Source organism: Podarcis muralis, chromosome 14 (assembly GCF_964188315.1).
Source record: "Podarcis muralis chromosome 14, rPodMur119.hap1.1, whole genome shotgun sequence".
Classification (NCBI taxonomy): domain Eukaryota; kingdom Metazoa; phylum Chordata; class Lepidosauria; order Squamata; family Lacertidae; genus Podarcis; species Podarcis muralis.
In genome coordinates this window covers 23,280,453-23,300,855 of record NC_135668.1, presented here as the reverse complement: position 1 = coordinate 23,300,855, position 20,403 = coordinate 23,280,453, and the positions used below count along the sequence as shown (strand labels likewise).

The 20,403-nt window shown below is 43.4% G+C and overlaps 1 protein-coding gene across 3 annotated transcripts in view; it reads right to left on the bottom strand.

The window, feature by feature from the left end:
• ADAMTS17 (ADAM metallopeptidase with thrombospondin type 1 motif 17) overlaps positions 1-20,403 on the bottom strand; it is a 173,567-nt gene that overhangs the window by 98,142 nt on the left and 55,022 nt on the right. The window lies entirely within an intron of this gene.

Genomic DNA, 20,403 nt, shown 5'->3' with positions numbered 1-20,403 from the left:
AGTCAGGCTAGTCATAGGAAATTCGGGGCTTAATTGGCTATTTATCTATAAGTGACAATAATTACAGGCTGATCCTGCCCCTGAGTCAAAAGAGACTAGACCTCTCATTCAATTTCAAGGATTTATTAAATCTGGGTCATCTAGGCAGAGAACTGGTATCTGTTATAAATTCATATAATCGTTGGAAGGGACCACAAGGGTCATCCAAGTACAACCCCCAACATGGGGTTTGAACCCACAATTATTAAGTCTCATGATCTACCAACTGAGCTACCCCAGGTCTATCATTTATAAGGAACTTCTTGATATCTCTAAAGGCTTATTAGAAGGCTTTAAAGTTACCTGCGTGAAGGACCTCCGCTTAGATGACCCTAAGTGGAATGCAATATGGACACCTACAATCTGTAAATCAACCTCAACTTATGTAAGGGAATATTCCTTAAAAATTCTGCACAGGTGGCACTGTACTTCTGTGCAGTTTCTCATATGATTTCAAATACCCCACAGGTTGTTGTGGTTGCGGTAGCAGGGGAACATTTTTTCACTTCCAATGGGAATGCCCTCTGGCATCTACTAAGTTCTGGACTGACTTTTTAAAGAAATATTTTTAAAAATTAAATTTTCCATTCAGGCCTCCCCTCAATTTGCCCTTTTGAATCTGTGGAATGATCAAACAGCAACTTTCTGATTTAAGGAACTTCTTATTTGGATGTTGGCTGCAGTGATAACTTATTTGGTCCAGTACATAACTTAAACTCCCGTTGTGGTTCAAGAAAATGTAGACTGGCTACTGCAGTGAAAATAACTCACAAATTACACATTTCTAAGGGTAAGGAAGATGCCATTTGGTGAGATTTCCTTTATGTGTCATAATCCAGTCTCTGTGACATTATTGACTCTCTATTCATCTGGAAAATACAATTGTACTCTTATGTTTTGTAATATTGATTATGCTTTTTAAAAATTAAAAATAAAAATCTAACTTTGATTACTAGATGCTGCATAAAAGGTGAAAGGTAAAGGACCCCTAGATTGCGAAGTCCAGTCAAAGGCGACTATGGGGTTGCGGCGCTCATCTAGCTTTCAGGACAAGGGAACTGGTGTTCGTCCACAGACAGCTTTCTGGGTCATGCGGCCAGCATGACTAAACCACTTCTGGCACAACAGAACACCATGACAGAAGCCAGAGCGCATGGAAATGTCGTTTACCTTCCCGCCACAGTGGTACCTATTTATCTACTTGCACTGGTGTGCTTTTGAACGCCAGTGCAAATATTTTTGAAGAGTGGTAGGAGCTGGGACAGAGCAATAGGAGCTCACTCCATCGCAGGGATTCGAACCACCGACCTTCTGATTGGCAAGCCCAAGTTGCTGCATAACCAGCACCACATCATGCTCAGAGGCTGCAATTGCTGCAGGGTAGGATATGTGTAAATATTTTGCACAGCCAGCCCAAAAGCCTGTTCCGACATGTAGGCTCATAATCAAATGGAACATAGGCCTGCAGTTGACATAGACTGTTCATATAATTGACAACTTAAGCCTAGTATTCTGTTGGCCAAAAGTGGTCAAATCAAATTTCTCATGGAAGTCCACAGACAGGGCACACTAGAGCAATCTACCCTCATGCCCACCTCTATCACCTGCTGATAATACCTAGCATCTGGTGTTCAGAAGAGCACCAGCTGTCTGAATTTTGTTATTGGCTCTGTCATAGCTATCAATAAACTTATATTCACATAGTCATCCAGTATATGATAGAAATAGTCACTTCCACTCCAATTTTCAAAAAGGAAGTATCCTTTATTCACTCTGCTTTCATTACCTCTCTGGGTACCTGCTTCCAAAAGGTTTCATAGGTGACCTTTTGCTGAAAGCACAACATTCAGAAAGCTAGGTAAACACTTCAGGCATGTATGAACAAAACATGCACCCATCTAAAGTTTTTTGTTTTGTTTTTTACTTTAATTAGGACCTTATTTAATTGTAAAGGGGGGAACTAAAGCCCACAATCCTTCAATAGCAGCTTTAATTATTTCAAGCTTAGTTTCCCCACCCCCAGCTAAGAGACAAGAGATCTATTTACTTGCAATAAATGTTTCTCCCACACAGAGGTGGCCTGGGGTTCAGTTGCCTTTAATAGAGTGAGACAATGGATCCAGCTGCACTATACAGGGGCCATTCTCATCCAGTTTGCTTATAAGGTTGTTGTTGTTTAATGCAATATAACATAATATATAATATATAACATAATAAAACACAATAACATAGAATTTATCTTATGAACTTATGAATCTTATAAATTTTTATTAATAATAATAGAATAATATTCACCCCCTTACCAGTGACAACTTTCAAAGGCTCATGACTGTTCATACAAAATGGAGTGACTGTATATTTGGGTTCATGCTGTGAAATTAGTCTACATTATACGTTCTTATTGCATGTCACATAGAAAATAGAGCAAGCTTGTTTTCTGCTTCTCCAGAGTAGGGTTCAAATTACAAGACTTAACATTAAGAATAACTTTCTGACAGTCAGCAGTGGAGGAAGCTGCGCCACGGGGCTTCGGGAGTCTGCCTGCCTCCTCCTACTCAGCCGCCCTACGGCTGGAGGGGAGGCAGCAGGCGGACTGTTTGGGCAGCGTGGAGTCTGCGCGCACCGAAGCCAACATGTCTCTCCCAGGAGAGTCATGTGTCTCGGGCGCGCTGCAGTCCCCGCGGTGAGTGCCGCCCGGCATTTTGTCACCCCCCCCCCCGTGGTGATACACAGGGCGGACCACCCCTACCACACACCCCTTCCTCTGCCACTGCTGACAGTAAGAGCTGTCCAACAGTAGAATGGACTACCTGAGAAAACAGTGGACTCCCTTTCAGTGGAAGTTTTTAGAGTGGATTTTTTAGTTGTGATTCCTGCATTATAGGGGGTTGTGCTATTGTGTGTGTCCCTTCCAACTCAACAACTCTGTAGATTCTCTGATCATCCTTATTCTTTTTTGGAGCAGTATCTTGGGGGAAAAGCAGACACAGAATTTTAGAGTAGCCCCAAAGGGCTTTTCACCTATGGTGTGAGCCCAGCTACACAACGTGCTTAACACATGCCAGCATGCTTGGTGCCAAATCAAACCCCTTCTATAATGAGAGCTATATCCTATCAGATTGAAATAAGCCGGCACGCAGCATAGCAACACCCCTTGTTTTAGCACAATTCAGCTTCAGAGTCTTTTGGACATGTTCTCAGTAAAGAACCAATTTTAAGCCCTTCTTAACTGGCATGTTAAAAAGGGGGCAGATAGTTTACCCTTTTTTGGAAGATGCAGTTGAGTAGAAAATCTTCTACCTTTTGCCAATAAACTAACACTTAATTAAAAAGCCAAGTACAATGCAGGGGCCTCTATGTGGCAACTTTCCATCATGTTCTGCTGTTTTGCAGTTTTCGAAACCTTTGGTGGGAAAAGTTTGGCCATCATACTCTTTATGTGCTAAAAGAAAATAAGTGAAAATTGCCAGCGATTAAGGGGGTGGTGTACAAGGAAAGCTGAAATTCAGGCTTACATGAGAATTATAGGCTTATATGGGTATCTGGTATAGTTAATTAATTACATGATGAGGTGTTTGTTACAGCATCCAGAGGACAAAACTGAACATCAGGGCTCCTATATGGAAGAACACAATCAGCAAAATGACCCATAAATATTAACATATACTTGCAATGTTAAAAAATATACTGTATGTAATAAGGAGACAACGGACAATAACACAAATAGGACAATGAATAATAAAAGTTAAATATACTGGGTGCATGAATAATAATACTATGAAACAACTGACCATGGGTCCATTTTTACCATTAAGTCTTTTAGAAATATGTCCCTATTAGCCCTAAGTCCTTGGAAAAGATTTTCTTAAGACTTGGGGGAGGGGGCAATATGTTCAAATAATTCCTCTTGTGTGTCAGCAGGTGATAAGAAGTGTTTTAGCTGGGCAGCTTCCTTTCAGTTCAGAGGCTGTTCTCTGAGATGCAGACAAAAACCAGTAATTCACCCTTTCACCCCAGGGAGAGAGCAGTAAGGATGCCATCACTGCTTGGGTTTCCACCTGTCAAGCGTGCCAAGAATCGAGGCCTGCGCCACCGGCAGCTAAGGGACACACCTGGGAGATGCCCAAGACACCCTGGTCGAAGGTACACATCGATCTGGCCGGCCCCTTTCACGGCCAGACATTTATGGTAGTGGTAGACGCCTATTCCAAATGGCTGGAGGTGGCCCTGATGCCCTTCACCACTACCGAGGCCGTCATCCGGGTGCTGCAAGGCCTCTTTGCGACGCATGGGTGTCCTGATGTCCTTCTCTCCGACAACGGACCACAGTTCACGTCAGGCACTTTTGAGCGCTATCTTTGGGGACTGGGCATCCGCCATGTCCTAACGGCACCATTTCATCCATCCAGCAATGGGCAAGCAGAGAGAATGGTGCGCTCGGCAAAAGAGGCACTGGCGCACCAGGACCGGGGAGACTGGCACGAGCGGGTCGCCGAATACTTGTTCATACAACACATCACCCCTCATGCGGCCACAGGGCAGAGCCCTGCCGAACTGCTTATGGGCCGCCGCCTCAGATCCCCGCTCGACCGGCTGCACCCAGACTTTGCTGTGGCCGAACCCCCAGGCTGTGCCAATGCGCCACGGTCATTTGTTCCAGGAAACCAGGTCTTTGCCCGGAACTTTGTGGGGGACATTCCTTGGGTGCCAGCCACAGTAGTGAGAGTCACTGGACCTCGCTCGTACCAGGTGGCACTCGAAGACGGACGCTTGTGGCGCCGGCACATAGACCAGTTTAGGCGCAGGGTTGGGGACTTGGACACTACCGTGGTGCCCCCAACTGCGCTCGTGGCTCTGGAACAGACACTTACAGATGGTGAGGCTCCACCTACACCTCTCTCGCAAACTGCTGGCGTGGAGCTGAACCAAGCCGCTTCAGAGGGTCTGCCAGACTTACCACAGACTCAGACCACTGCCGTGCCTGACATTCCGCCAACTCCACTTGCGGAGGCTCCACCCACAGCAGCGGATCCAGGGGATTTGGTTTCAACGCCACCTAGGGTCGCACCACAGCCTCAGCAAGAATTGTGTGGCCCCCCGGACTTGGCTACCAGTCCCCGGCGGTCTGGCAGAGTTTCCAAGCGCCCAACTTATTTAAAGGACTATGTTGTTGGACATGTATCACTGTTGGTCTAAGTATGTGAAATGTAACCAATATGCTTTTGTGCCTAATTGGACCATTACGTGTAGTGCTGTATATAAGGAAACCATTACGATTGTAACTAACGCCTTATCTCGGTGGGGAGGGGTGTTATGTACTGAAGTTCTCACCCTGGGCCAGCAGGGGGATACTGTAGATAGTTATATAAATGAAGGATCGAAAGTGACGTTCAGTGATTGGATAGTTTGTATGCAAATGAAGGATTGAAAGTGACATTCAGTGATTGGATAAGTTTTAGAAAGTTGCAACAGTTACGTTGTTCTGGAGCTCTATATAAGCAGGCTGAGCTCCTCAGTTCAGTTCTGTTCCAGCTTACAAATAAAGAGCTGCTTTGGAAGAATCGCTGTGTCGTCTGATATGTTCGCCCACAACTTAACACATGCCATTTTAAAATTACTCCCCTGGGGCAAAATGTCTCACACACAAAGTGGAGAAGTAAGGACTGTACACAAGTGTGTGCACAGTTATGCAGGTCAGTTAAACCACTTGTTCAATAAGAAAGTATCCAGCAATGCAGAAGGGCTGTCCAAGACCAAAAGTGCTTTGCCTGAGCAACACTACCAACACATAGGCTTCATTCTCTTCCTTGACCCTCGTGGCCCTTCTCAACTCTGCAGGTCTAGGATTCCTCTGGTATAGTAGTGGGGAAACATCTAGCACAAATCTCTGGTAAGATCCTCAGAGAATAAGGTGGAGAATACTTTAGTGGCCACTCAATTCAGAAAAAAGACAGACCCATGATTGGATAATGATTACCTGTACTTTACCCATCTCAGCAGAACCTGGAGAAGGGAGACCAGAAGACAGAAAAAGTTTTCCTGCAACTTTTAAAAACTGCAAGTCACACTTGTAGGTACAGTGGTACCTTGGGTTACAGACGCTTCAGGTTACAGACTCTGCTAACCCAGAAATAGTACCTCGGGTTAAGAACTTTGCTTCAGGATGAGAAAAGAAATTGTGTGGCGGCGGCGCAGCGGCAGGCTCCATTAGCTAAAGTGGTACCTCAGGTTAAGAACAGTTTCAGGTTAAGAACGGACCTCCAGAACGAATTAAGTTCTTAACATGAGGTACCACTGTACTCTTACACAAAAGGGATGGGCTCTCAGGCCACAACTAGGTTTACAAGGCAATTATCTACAGAAATACTTGACAACATTAATTTTCAGTTTTTAAGATACCAGCTGGGACCTGGTGCTATTTAAAGAGAGGGGGGGAGAGAATATTAACATTATGTCTAGCTTGCCTCTTAAGAGTCCCATGTTTCGCAGTTTGGAGAGCTGTGGGCTTTTCAAGCTGAGGATGGCTTTTAAAGGTCTTATGCCTTTTAAAGTCATGCTTATATGGAGTTGAATAAATGGCTCCAATTAATCAATTTATATATTTGGTCTGAACAATTGTGGTGTGTGTGTGTCTCTACAGGCTTGGTTGGGAAATCTTTTTTTGGGGGGAAAAATACACCAGAGGCCACATTTTAAATCAGCTTATGTGGAAGTGAATCAGCGGGAGAAGCCAAAGTTGGTGTTCCTTTGGTGTTTGATCAATTCCAAATTCAGCCACTGTTGTGCAAGGTTTACTGTATGATATCCAGTGTATGTAACCGCACCAACTATTGCAATTTAGTTTAATCTGGAGCTGGGGGTGTGGAGCGGGGGAGAGGGTCTTCCTTGATACAGTTCTTGTCTTACAGATGATACCTAAGCCAATTCACTCATTTCCAAAAACCAGCATGATTTAATGTTAAAAACAACCCCGACACAGGAGCATCAGATGCCCAGCCAAAGCAACATCAGCGCTATATTTTCAAGTATTGGCAGGGTTCCTTTAAAAATTACTCCCCGAGGGAAATTGCGTAATTGCAGCATGTAACTTCTGAGTTTGAGTTTGAACATATGATGCTATCTAGACTTGAACAGAAAAACTGCACGCAACTATTAAAAAATGGGTTTATCCCAGTTGTTACATGTAAACATTTTGCAGCTGCTGACTCTACTGCCAGCTAAAAAGGACTCTGCTTAGCACTGCAAGGAGCCCTTTACAATTTCGCAAAGCAACACAGCCAGACCATGAGGACATTGCCTAATTGCAGAGGTGATACATCAAATGCTGGTGGATGTAAAGGCTAATGCTGTTCCCCAGAGGTAGGCAACCTAAGGCCCATGGGCCGGATGTGGCCCAATCGCCTTCTCAATCCGGCCCGCGGACGGTCCGGGAATCAGCGTGTTTTTCCATGAGTAGAATGTGTCCTTTTATTTAAAATGCACCTCTGGGTTATTTGTGGGGTCTGCCTGGTGTTTTTACATGAGCAGAATGTGTGCTTTTATTTAAAATGCATCTCTGGATTATTTGTGGGGCATAGGAATTTGTTCATTCCCCCCCCCCCCCCCCGAAAAAAATATATAGTCCGGCCCATCACATGGTCTGAGGGACGGTGGACCGGCCCACGGCTGATAAAGGTTGCTGACCCCTGCTGTTCCCCCTCCATTAATCCTTTAATGATTATTTGCAGGAGCTCCTGTTGACAGCCAAGAATCATGTAATCAGCGCTGTTAGCAAGTCAATTAATGAAAAATTAACTGCTACTTTTAATTTGTCAAGGAAAACTCTAATTCTTTGGGGGTGGGGTGAAAGACGCAAAATAGGTAAAGAAGCAATAACTTTAACTAGACCAGTATAGCCACAGATAAGCTTCCCCTTCCAAGAACCTCAAAGAACTCCATGGGCCAGTTCACACTGTATTTTGCGAAAGAATCTCTGAGTCGACTGTCACAGCTATCAGTTGCGATTATTAATCATACAGAGCTCAATTTCAGTCTTCTCTTGGTGCAGCTGACCACTCATTCACCCGCCCTATGGCAGTATCTGGTTTTTGTAGCAGCGGACAAGAACAAGGAAGTCACAGGATAGTCAATTTCACTGCAACTTCCTTGATTCCCCTCTGCTATTTCAGGAGGCTGCTATCTTGTTACAGAAAAATCTAGGTGCGAGGCTGCTCAGTCACCCAGCTCGTCGGGAATAAAGGAAGGAGTCCAGCCACCAACCGGAGCAAATAGCTGTAGACCAAATCTGCAGCTGAAAGTGTAGATGGTTAGGAGAAATGGGCAGTCAGGGGCTCTGTATGGTTACTTTTTAGCTATCAGAGTTAAAAGCTGCAACAGTCACCCAAAAGCTTCTGACCACATGTAAGCTCACCTATGGGCTTCTGTGTTAACTGGCTCTATGCTCTGGAATTTCAGAGAAGTACCCTTTGGATCCATAAATTGAAACCTCCTCTCAGAATTCAACCTCAGCAAGAACAAGGGGTTAACATCTGCTGACACAGATCAGTTTGTCCCAACTTTGGTTAGACAACAGGATGCCAAATTCTGGTTTGTATTATGATTTCACTTCCATGAAAGGAAACTGGTGTCCTTAGCAACAATTGTCTTTGTCACTATAGTTAATGAAAACCACACTGGAAACAAATAAAGCCTTTACCAATTCTAAACTACGTAGACGATGAAGATTCCTTTGCAGGGCTAAAAACTAGGCACAAACTTTTCTACCAGTGATTTTTAAAATTCTATTACAGTAAATGTGCCCAATGTCCAAATTCATGCCTGCAAGGAAATGCTTTGGATGTGGTGTGCCCACTACCACAGATCCATCACCATAAACTGTGACATTAGGACATAAGAGCGGTCCTTCTGCATCAAGTGAGAGTTCATCTAGTCCAGGTCCATCCTGTCCTCACAGTGGTCAAAAATATGCCTATGGGAATCCCAAAAACAGGACTTGAACCCAAAAGCAATATCCCTTCCTGCAGTTTCAAGCAACTGGTATTCAGCCATACTCCACTCCAAGAGTGCAGGCAGAACACAGCCAACATGGCCAGTGGCCATTAATAACCCTCTCATCCATGAATTTTGTCTAATCCTCTTTTAAAGCCATCCAGCTTTGTGGTCGTCATTATCTCTTGTGGGAACAAATTCCATAGTTTAACTACGTACTGTGTGAAGAAGTACTTTCTTTTAACATATGAAATGCACAGAAGGACCAAGGACCTAGTGTGGTGTCAGAATTCAGGGTAAATTTGCTTCTGTCTTCCATAACTTAGATTCTAGAATTATGGCAGGTCAGTCTGTTTAGGCCTCCAGAATACTGCACAGTCTAGTATTGCTGAATGCTGAATGCACTTACCCAGAGTCTGTGTTTCCTTTTGGAAATGAGGCACAGCAGAGACTGTGGTGTCTTTATGACATATGGTTTATTTACACATATATACAACCTGAGCCTATGATGGAGGGGATCATAGCATTAACAGTCCACGGGGGTCTTGTTTATCCCATGGCAGGATTCATTCATTAAAAAATCAACCATTGTGCTCTGACCCTCTCTCCAGCTTGCTGCCTTTACCCGCCTGCAACTTTCCCCCCTCCTAGATTATACCTTTAAAACTGTAATTCAAACGCTGCCTTCTTCTTCTTCTCACTGACTAGGAGTTGTGAATTGAGTGAGGGGGCCCCATGCATTTGCTGTCTGACCTTTCCTCTGTTTTCTGAATGGCTTCTCTCCCAGGCAACTACCTCATCAGGAAACTGCTGAATCCAAGGGTTCAGTGTTCGACACCTAGTTTAACACTCCGAGCATTGATTAAATTCTAACACTTACTGGGTCCAGGAATTATAGGTATCTGGCACTCACAAACTCATAACAATATTTTTAGGACCACAGCTTGACTGTAATCTGTTTTAACTGTTTATAACATTGAATTGTATGCAACAAAGTTCTACAGTGGTACCTCGGGTTAAGAACTTAATTCGTTCTGGAGGTCCGTTCTTAACCTGAAACTGTTCTTAACCTGAGGAACCTAATGGGGGCCTCCTGCGGCCACCACGTGATTTCTTTTCTCAACCTGAAGCAAAGTTCTTAACCCAAGGTACTATTTCTGGGTTAGCGGAGTCTGTAACCTGAAGCGTCTGTAACCCAAGGTACCACTGAAAATGGCTAAGTTAGGATCATTAATGGGTCTACCCAGAATAAACCTTAGCTGAAAACCAACCAGCCACTGAACCTGGTATTCATGTCCATCAATTTCAATAGATCTACTCTGAGTAGGACTAACAACCCATTGTATTTTTAAAATTGTAGTAAACCGTCCCAGAACTTCATGGTGAATAGCAGGTAAGAAATCTTTTTAAAAAAACAAAACAAAAAAACACAAATCCAAATCTGAACAATAATGGTAAAGTTTCAGATAGCACAACATGAAGATTTGGACAAATGGCTTTGTTAGATTCATGCACTTGGTTTACAAAATCCAACAAGGAGATGAAGCTGGTTGGACCAAGGTGGTGATCAATTCTTTGACAGGAAAGAGCTATTATCCTAATGCTTGGAAAGCCCTGCCTGAATCCTTTCCTCCGTATTTTAAAGAAAGTCAGCATATGTATATATGTGCTTATCTTCATCAAACTGCCCCCCACCAAGTCATAACAGGGGACCAGGGCAGAGTGAAAGCAAGATAAGCAGGAAAAACCCTCTTTCATTTTGACATCTGCTCTTTGTACAGCAGGACACTCATTATCCCATTAAAACAATCCCTCCTCTTCCCTCTCCAGACCCAAGAGCAAGTTAATAAACGCCACAGATCTGGCATGACACAGTGGCCCCTTCAATTATGGGATTAGCCAAAGCAGAGGAAGTAGAGCATCATCTTAATGTTTACTCAGCTTTGATGTGCTGATGTCCACATTCCAAAACAATCCCACCCTCTGACAACCCTAGAGAGTATAGGAGGTGTAGGCTGCTTCTGCTTGCTTAGAAATCAAGTGGAAATGAAAATTCATTTCCCTGCTCAACATTTCAGTTACTGTTAAATATTTTGAGGGCTGATCAGGAAAATCCTTAACGAAGGCTCAGGCACTGCAATTAGGATGCTAATGCCTAGAGTGAAAAGTAAGGCCAAAGTTCAGATTATTTATCCATGGTAAGGTAAAGGAAAACGTAAAGGACCCCTGGATGGTTAAGTCCAGTTAAAGGCGACTATGGGGTGTGGCGCTCATCTCGCTTTTCAGGCCGAAAATCGCTTATAGAATGTTTTTTAAATATAACTGCTTTTAGAAGTTTAAAATTGTAGTTGCTTTTAGAATGTTTTAAACTGTTTTAGAATGTTTTTGCTTCGTTTTTGTTTTTAAATTATAGATCTGTTTGTCACCCTGGGCTCCTTGAGCGGGGAGGATGTAAATTCAATAAATAAAAAATAAATAAAACCGCCCGCAGCTAAAAATGTACCAAGGACAACTGCTCTGCAAACTTTGCAGAGTTTCGAAAGTCAGCTTTTCATTCAGTATTTTAAGATGAACTCAGAGACTTCCTTCTTTTCCAGTTTGCCCAAACCATCTGTATCAATAAAGAATTTTGGATGGAGACAAGGAGGCAGTGCCAAAAGAAGGGAGAAGGGAAAGATGATGGGACTAAACACGAGTCTTAAGCAAGACTTCTGAGCAAGAGATTATCATGGAATTCATCATAAAGAGTCACTGGTGCTTCGAAGCCCACAGCATTCAAACACAAAGGCTGATGCAGACAGGAGCAGGGGGAGGGGAACACCTGGCAGCTGGCAGCAGAGTTTATCTGTCTCCTGAACCTCCCACTCTGTAGGTATTTTATTATTTTGAGAGCTGCTTGGGCTAAAGGGCTCCTCTCCTATATCTCTTTGCCTGTGGTCCTGTGACAAGCGACTGGGAACTGCTGCTTTTTTGCTGCTTATTTTCTCCTCTCATCATTTTTTATGCTGCTGCTGTTAATGAGAATCTGTGTTTTGTTATATAATGTTTAGTATTAGAGTTGCATTCATATAATTGTTTTGATTTGTATGTTGCACAGATATAACACACAGTGACACGGGTTGCATTTTGTAAACTACCCTGCGGTTTTCTGACGAAGGGGTGTATATAAATTTAATGAAGAAGAAAAAGCAGAAGTTAGGAGCACAGGAAGCATTAATATTGCTATCAACTTTCATAGCAATATGGCAGCACAAATATATAACAGAAGATAAATTTAAAAACGAAATGGACACCCATGGCAGAGAATTCTTCATCCAGCTGTGGGAAAAGTATTCAGAAGAAAAAAAAATATTCAGTTGTTTCTGGAAAGTGTAGACAGTAGGGGCCTGTCGTATCTTGACAGGAATGCTGTTCCACAGAACAGGGGCAACCACACTGAAAGCCCTTGTATTAGTCCATTTAGCTCAGAATTGATAGCTAGACATATGATAGCTAGATAGCTAGCTAGCTAGATGATAGATAGATGATACATAGGAACTTTATTTGCATTAGCCACTTGCCATAGCAATAAGATAAAATATATGGTACTGGGGATAGGAAAAGGTAAAGGTAAAGGACCCCTGGATGGTGAAGTCCAGTCAAAGGTGACTATGGGGTTGCAGCACTCATCTCACTTCAGGCCATCGGAGCCGGTGTTTGTCCACAGACAGCTTTCTGGGTCATGTAGCCAGCATGACTAAACTCCTTCTGGCACAACGGAACACTGTGACAGAAACCAGAACACACGGAAATGCCGTTTACCTTCTCACCACAGCGCTTCCTATTTATCTACTTGCACTGGTGTGCCTTCAAACTGCTAGGTTGGCAGAAGCTGGGAGAGAGCAACAGGAGCTCACCCCGTTGCATGGATTCGAATCGCTGACCTTCTGATCAGCAAGCCCAAGAGACTCAGTGGTTTAGATCACAACGCCACCCGCTCCCCCGGGGAACAGAGCTAAATAGTTAGCTATACAGAATATGTTGTGGAGGTTTATATCAATGCAAATGACAGAATTGATACATGATCCTTTAGCCACAGATAAAACATGTGAACCAATAGGCTTTCTTTTAAAAAAAAAAAAAAAGCTGAGCATTGTTAGAAAGTTAAATAGATCTTATTCTAATTGCCGCTGCTTAAAAATTAGCAGTTTTTGCTGTTGCCTGGTTATCTTTATTTGCCAAAAAAAATGACACAGTAGCGATGGTTGAGCGGCCTGGTATAGATAGTAGTAGAGGGGTAATAACCTCACTCCTCAAATCTTTATAAAGAGCACAGTCTAGCAGTACATGAGCTACTGATTCAATACTGTCATCTCCACATGGACATAAATGGTTTTCTAGCAGAATTTTTTGAAATCGACCCTCAAGTACGGCTGAAGGCAGTATGTTCAGTCTTGCATAAGTGAAAGCACATCTGTATCTTAGAACTGTTAACTTTTGCAAGTATGGTGCCAATGTGTCAAGAAGACTGGGTGAAAAATAATCATACCATGGACTAAATTACTTTATGGAGAGCAAATTATTCTGTCGTTCAATGTCATATAGGTGCTGTCTAATTACATTCTTTGCTTTGCTGAAGCCCAATGTTAATAACTGTTGTGATGATAAGCCAGAGGAATAAAGCTTTTGGATGACACTCTTAGTCACACTTAGTCACTCAGGCACTTTCACGACGGTCTCTCAATACTAGGGTTAATAGACCGGTGGGGGTTAAATTCAGCCAAAACCAATAATTAAATGTCCTATGCCAAATCTGTAATTCAACAGAAGGAAGATTAGCCTCCAAGAGCAGTGAAGCATTTGGAACACAGGATGGGACGGAGAAAAATTGCCTTAGGAACTTGGACTGAACAGCTTCTGTGAGTCCAAGGTGAGCACCTGTACAAATCAGCTCAGAATTAGATAATTGACTGGCAGCAAGATTTCAGGAAAGCATTTCAGGAAAGGGTCTTTCCAAGTCCTGCCTTTAGCTGTAGGGAAAGCAGAACTGAGCCTGATCGCCCCAACAGCATCATGAGGACAAAAAATCACAAACGAACAATAAAATTGACAACTGGAGGGCCCCCTCACAGAATTCCAGTAGTAAGAGTTTCCCAGAGAGATGAAAAAAAGTACTAAACCAGTTTAAATATAGACCGTGTGGAAATGCACGGAATAAACTTTAGTCGAGTTGAAGAATGTCTTATCAGCTTTCCTTGCATTTTCAGAGTCCTAAGGGTATAAGTAAAATGAAGGAGCCATGCTCCTCTCAGAAGTAGTCCTTTATTTTTAGAAAGGTTACAAGCATCCAGACACTGAGCTGGCAAGACACAACTTGTTTCTGTGCTACTTGGGTCAAGGCCAAGTTGGACCGTCTCAATGGAACGATTCTGAAGGTCTGAACTCTGAACTGATGCTGCTGCATATGGCGTAGTGATGTTTCCCAATTTAGACACCTTGCATCTTCACTCACAGAGCCAACTTTTCCACTGGCTTCACCTCCTCACACTTCTACATGCTGATAATTCCAATAGTCAATTGTTTTGGGTGGCGTGCACAGGGAGTTTTATCTTATTTTATACTGAGCGCTGACATATCTCTACAGTCCTATCTGATTTGGAAAGAAACAGCCGGCCAAGGCCTTGACCTCACTAACACTCCCTTTCAAAAAGCTTCTAACGTGGGTCGGTAAATACATTAGACAGCTTTTAAAAAGACATGGCAGTACAAAAAGGACTATGTAAATGAAAGCTCTAAATTACATTTTGGCTTCAACACAGAGACCACAGAAGAATGAGTAGGAGAACAATGTTAGCTTGCTTATCTTGGGGATCTGCAACTCAACGATCTTAACAGGCTTTAGAGACAAATGAGTTGCATTGTGTCGGCTTGCCTTCTATTTGCAAAGCCGTACGCTGAATCCATTTTTCCCAGAAGGGAGTTTTTGACATGCTGTATTGAATAATATATTATGATTATATTGACTTTATGGGTCTGGAGGCTGATGGCAGGGATAGGAGATGTTTAAAGATTAAAATATAGCTTCTTTTCACATGCAATTTATCATAAAAATTGCTTTGCTGAATCAAACAGATGTCCTTGTTATTTGTCCCAATAATTTTGGGTTACGCTAGAGATGTACATGGTGGGGCGATCACCTACTTGCCTGTGGGGCTCCCTGAAACCTGAGAGAGGGGGTGGAGGCAGTTGAGGCATAGCTAGCCGCTCGGGCACCAGGAGACCACGTGCACCCTGTGCCCAGGGACAGAGCGCACTTTGTGGAGCATCCAAAGAGTCTGGCTGCCGCCTCCCCCTCAGCTGTGGGGCGGCTGAGGGGAAGTGGCAGGCAGACGCAAGCCCCACACTGCCGTTTCAGGCAATGCAGAGCCTGCAGGCACCCAAGACACCATATCACTCCCAGGAGAGACGCATGGCTCAGGCGCGCTGCAGGCCCAACCATAAGTGCGGTGTGGTGCCCAGTGCCACAACCCCCTCTCCCAGCTACGCCTTTGTGAGAGAGAGAGGGGGGGTGGGAACTGTCCTATGACCTTCAGAATACAGTGAATACAGTGCTGGTGCAGTCTAATAATTTCATTATTCTTGTCCCTGTACAAGATGGGGATTTTCGTCAATTGCTGCCCTTGAGTCCAAATGCAGAAGCAGGATGAAAGCTGAACCTCAGGCTAAAGCTGACAAACATTACACCAATTTTACAGAAATTTGCTCACAAAAACAGGCATCTCCTTCATGTTAGAAAATTGTGGTTGTTAAAATATGTGCTGTGTGCCAGTTTTGCATTGCAGAACAGAGGAAGTTTAAGAGTTCCATCAGTTGTTCCATTCTAGGAAATTTGAAGTGGTCCCCAAAAAGAAAAAGTTTGAGAACTGGTTTTTTTTTTTTTTTTGAGAATTTGGTAGACACTTCTTTAAAAGAGACCAAATCAGCATAAAAGTTAAACTCTCAAAAATAAAATGCTTGCACTAGAAGGAAGTAAGGGGTTGCATCCAACTATGTTTCTACTCAGAGTAGCCCTACTGCAATTAATGGACCCAAAATACACATTTCTATAAACTACACTAAGTAGAATGAATATTGGATATGACCCAGTAAACCTGGGAAGTCAAATGTAAGAATATGATAGCTAAATACTAAGAAAACACAAGAACCGCCGTGCTTCCTAGAAGCAAGCCACAGCACATTCTGGCCCTGAAGCGTTTACTCTGAATTCAGACATCCTCCCCCACCTCAGCCCACAAGGGAAGTGAAGCTTCAGTCACATTCACTGAGGCGTTGCATGCAATTATTGCCAATGGATATCTCCTATCATGTCAGCATACTGTGAGGTAACAATATATTTTTTTCATTCATTCAGACTCCAACTGCTTCCCCCCACTTTGTTTTTTTGCTTCACCTAAGGTTTCGTTTCGGTTTTTATCATTTCCCCTCCATCCCCAGACCTGCTGCATCATTGCTTGTGCATAAAAAGAAACAAAAAGGTAAGATACAATTTCTGCCACTCCACTAGTAACAGCCTTTTTCTGGGAGCTTAAGGGCATCCAAGCACAACCAATGGGATGGTTAACACATCCTGTTGTAGATCAGGTGCTGATACTAGGGATGCCACTTTTGGTTTCTCTCTGTTTCTCATTTTCCTAGTCTTTAAGTTCAGTTCTCTGCATTTCCAAATCAGTTTACGAACAAAAGTCAGCATTTTAATGCAAATGTATCCAAATGTATTATTTTTTAAATCCAATTTCTGCAATATACACATTTTTGCAAGCAACCCCCCCCCAATATAATGCACTCTCATACGTACATTATCTTATTATATACATTATGCACACTGTCATATTTTTGTACTGACTTAGAGAACTGCATTGCAGAGTTCACAGAAGTGCACGCTTTGAAGGATAGCTGCATTTCAGTTTGTGCATTGTTTTAGGAAGTAGAAATTGGGTAGGTTCACAGTAAAATGCAAACCAAAGCAACTCCCCCCTCAGTCCTACTGATATCACCATCCAAATCAGTGCTCCGCCTCTGGGGTTTTCCCACTCTGTGAATTTCACTTCAAAAAACGAAAAGGTGAAAATTCCTGCCATCTGATCTAAGGCTGAAACTGCTTTCTTTTCATGCTGGCAATGACCTCCAATTTTTCAGCACTGGTTGTAAACACACCTGTGTTTGTTTGTTTGTTTGTTTATTAAAATGGTTTTTTTATCCTGTCGTTCTATTAAAAATGTTCAAGGAAGATAAAAGCAATGTTTCCACCCTACGAGAAGTGGTTGGGTGGTGGTGGGGGCACTGCTTACGTGATCTCCTGTCACCACTACCACTGTGGAGTATTAGGAAGATGAGGAGCAAGGAACCAACAAGTTTTGTGCAATTGGCTCTAGCAGTGTGTTGGCACTGCCCTGATCTCACTAGGATATCAGGTAAGTGGCATCACCCCACCCTCTAACTGCTACTGCAACCTGTCAATGCCACCCCCTGGTGTTTGCATGTTTAACCAAGATCTGAAGGGGAAGCTGGCTGTAATTGCACAAGCTCCTCCATGCAACTTACGCAATGGGAATTTCTTCTCTGTTCAAACCTTTGCTGAATGTGCAGAGATGGTCATACATACACAACGGCAGGGATAGGGCAGCAGTGTGGTCCCACTCTTTCTTATAATTCCTTTATGAGGCTAACTCATTCATTCATTCATTCTTATGAGGATAACACACAAACATGACTTAATAGCTTCATTTCATTTCCTCTTCCTTGCCCTCGCTAATTGCCCACCACTGAGTTTTAATTCTATTGGCTGTGGTACCCCATATGAGTCTGTTCACAAGCACCCATAATCTCACATTAGATAAGAGATGGGGAGAAATTCAGTTCGGTTAGAATTTTAATGTGAATCTACCTGATTAAAGGGACGTGGGTGGCACTGTGGTCTAAACCACAGAGCCTAGGGCTTGCCGATCAGAAGGTCGGCAGTTTGAATCACGCGACGGGGTGAGCTCCCGTTGCTTGGTCTCTGCTCCTGCCAACCTAGCAGTTCGAAAGCACGTCAAAGTGCAAGTAGACAAATACCTTCGCCCCCTGCTCCGGCAGGAAGGTAAATGGCATTTCAGTGTGTTGCTATGGTTCACCAAAAGCGGCTTAGTCATGCTGGCCACATGAAGCTGTCTGTGGAGCAAGATGAGCGCCGCAACCCCAGAGTCATCCGCGACTGGACCTTACGGTCAGGGGTACCTTTACCTTTACCTTACCTGATTAAAACAGTATGCAAATCAAACAGCAGCTGTTCTTTGCACTCCCCAAGGCACAAGCCTGGGCAGTGTGTATGGAGGTCCTGGGCTGCCCAGACAACAAGACCCCCCTCTCAGCTTCGCTGATGTGGTCTAAAGGAAAGCAGAACAATACATTTGGCACCAGTTTGGCTGCAGAAGTTGCTGGAAGAAGGTGTACAAGGCACCAGCCAACTGTCACAGGGACTCCACGCCAGGTTTGTATAGGGTTTACTCATTAGCCTTTTCTTCTCTCAAAGATGTCCCACAAAGCAAAGGAGGTTTAGGATCAGAGTTTTCCTTCTCCTAGGTGGGCTACCTTCCCAGGTTGATGAGCCCCATCTGCCCCTCAATTTGCTCTATAGCATGAGCAGAAAATGCCTTCTTGACCATTGGGCCCACTATTGGTCTTGTCCGCTCAATCTGCTTGAGCTTGTCTTCACATGCAAGGGAAGTCCCTAACTCACTGAGGGTTTGAGACTCATTGGCTTAGCTGGCCAGTCAAAGCTGTTCCCAGGGTGTGGCCACTGTCGCATGCTGACAGCTTCTAGGAACCACAGGTGAGAGCAGAGTACAGGCTGGGGACCAAAGGTGGACAAACTACCCCAGAAGGAGCATGGCATGTCCCCCACCAGAGGTACTACCCCATCTGCATTTCTTTCCGCAGGGCCTGTAAGACAGAGTTGTTCCACCTGGCCTTTGGCTTGGAGCCAATTTGATTCCCTCCCCCTCTTTCTTTTTCCTTTCTCCTCCTGTGATGTGGCTGCATTTTAATATTTTAATGTTTCAATATTTTAATGTTGTATTTTAATCTTGTTTTTAAGTTGTATTCATTCAACTTGTTTTTATTATTGCTTGTTAGCCGCCCTGAGCCCGGCCTTGGCTGGGGAGGGCAGGGTATAAATAATAATAATAACAACAACAACAACAACAACAACAACAACAACAACAACAACAACAACTAACACCTCCTATACCCTAGAGAAACAATATAATGCTGAGTAAAATGATTTCCGCAACCCCCAGGAATCTATTCCGTTGCATAGAATGGGCTACTTTCAAACTGAATATCAAAAGTGGAAAATATTTGCCACAGCCACAGCTTAAACAGCAACAATTTTGCACTGACTTTGCTTAACGGTCCCTGTTACTGAGGAACCGAATATGAAATGCCATGTGATGGGATGCCTAACATTTCCCAACAAATCCTCTGGATTAAAAGCAACATAAACAGCTTCCAGGCATAAATGTGTGTGTGCGCGCACACAATTATGCTGAATGTGTATCGCTCCCAATCTGATCATACCAGCTGTCACAATCGTTTTACACCAGCTAAACCTTGGAAAGTTTTGCATTCCCTATTACAGCAACACAGAGAGACCTAAATATCCTAAAAATATGTATGCCAACTCTGCTAATCGGAATGTGTTCTTTCTGAATAAAATTGGCCCCTACCAATTATCCAACTAAATCTTGAGGTCCTACTAAAAACACAACTAATGAACAATCACAGTAGAGCCTTCAACACCTTCATGCTCTCTTGCGACACTCAGGAAAAAAATGCAACAATTCTAACCCTGCTTCCTCATAAGCAATTGGAACATAATATTTCATTACTACTCACATGACATACAAAAGGGGTCAAAGACCTGCACTATTAATAAAGGTATACAGTTATTTAATAAAGTTCTAAGCTCTTGCCAGGGGCACAGGGCATCCCAAAGCAGATATTTCAGACAGAAGAGACTGTTCAGAGCTCTAAGACACCAGCAAAATAGATACACAGAACCAATGCTTTCAACCCGTAAGCCACAGAACTCAAATACCAGCACCAGAACCTAAATCCAAACTAAACAAATGCTAAAAGACTGTCCCTGATGGCTGAAATGGCATGGAAGGGGAAACTGTGTTATCTTCGCAAGTGGCTTGCACAGCTTTACTGTTTGCATGCAAAATGTAAACTCCAAGAACACTGTCACAAGAAGTTGAGTACTAGTCCATGACCACTGTAGGTGGCAAATACATACATCTGGAAAGACTCCTGGAGATATCCTAAGGAAGTGGCAAAAGGCCAATCATCAGCAAG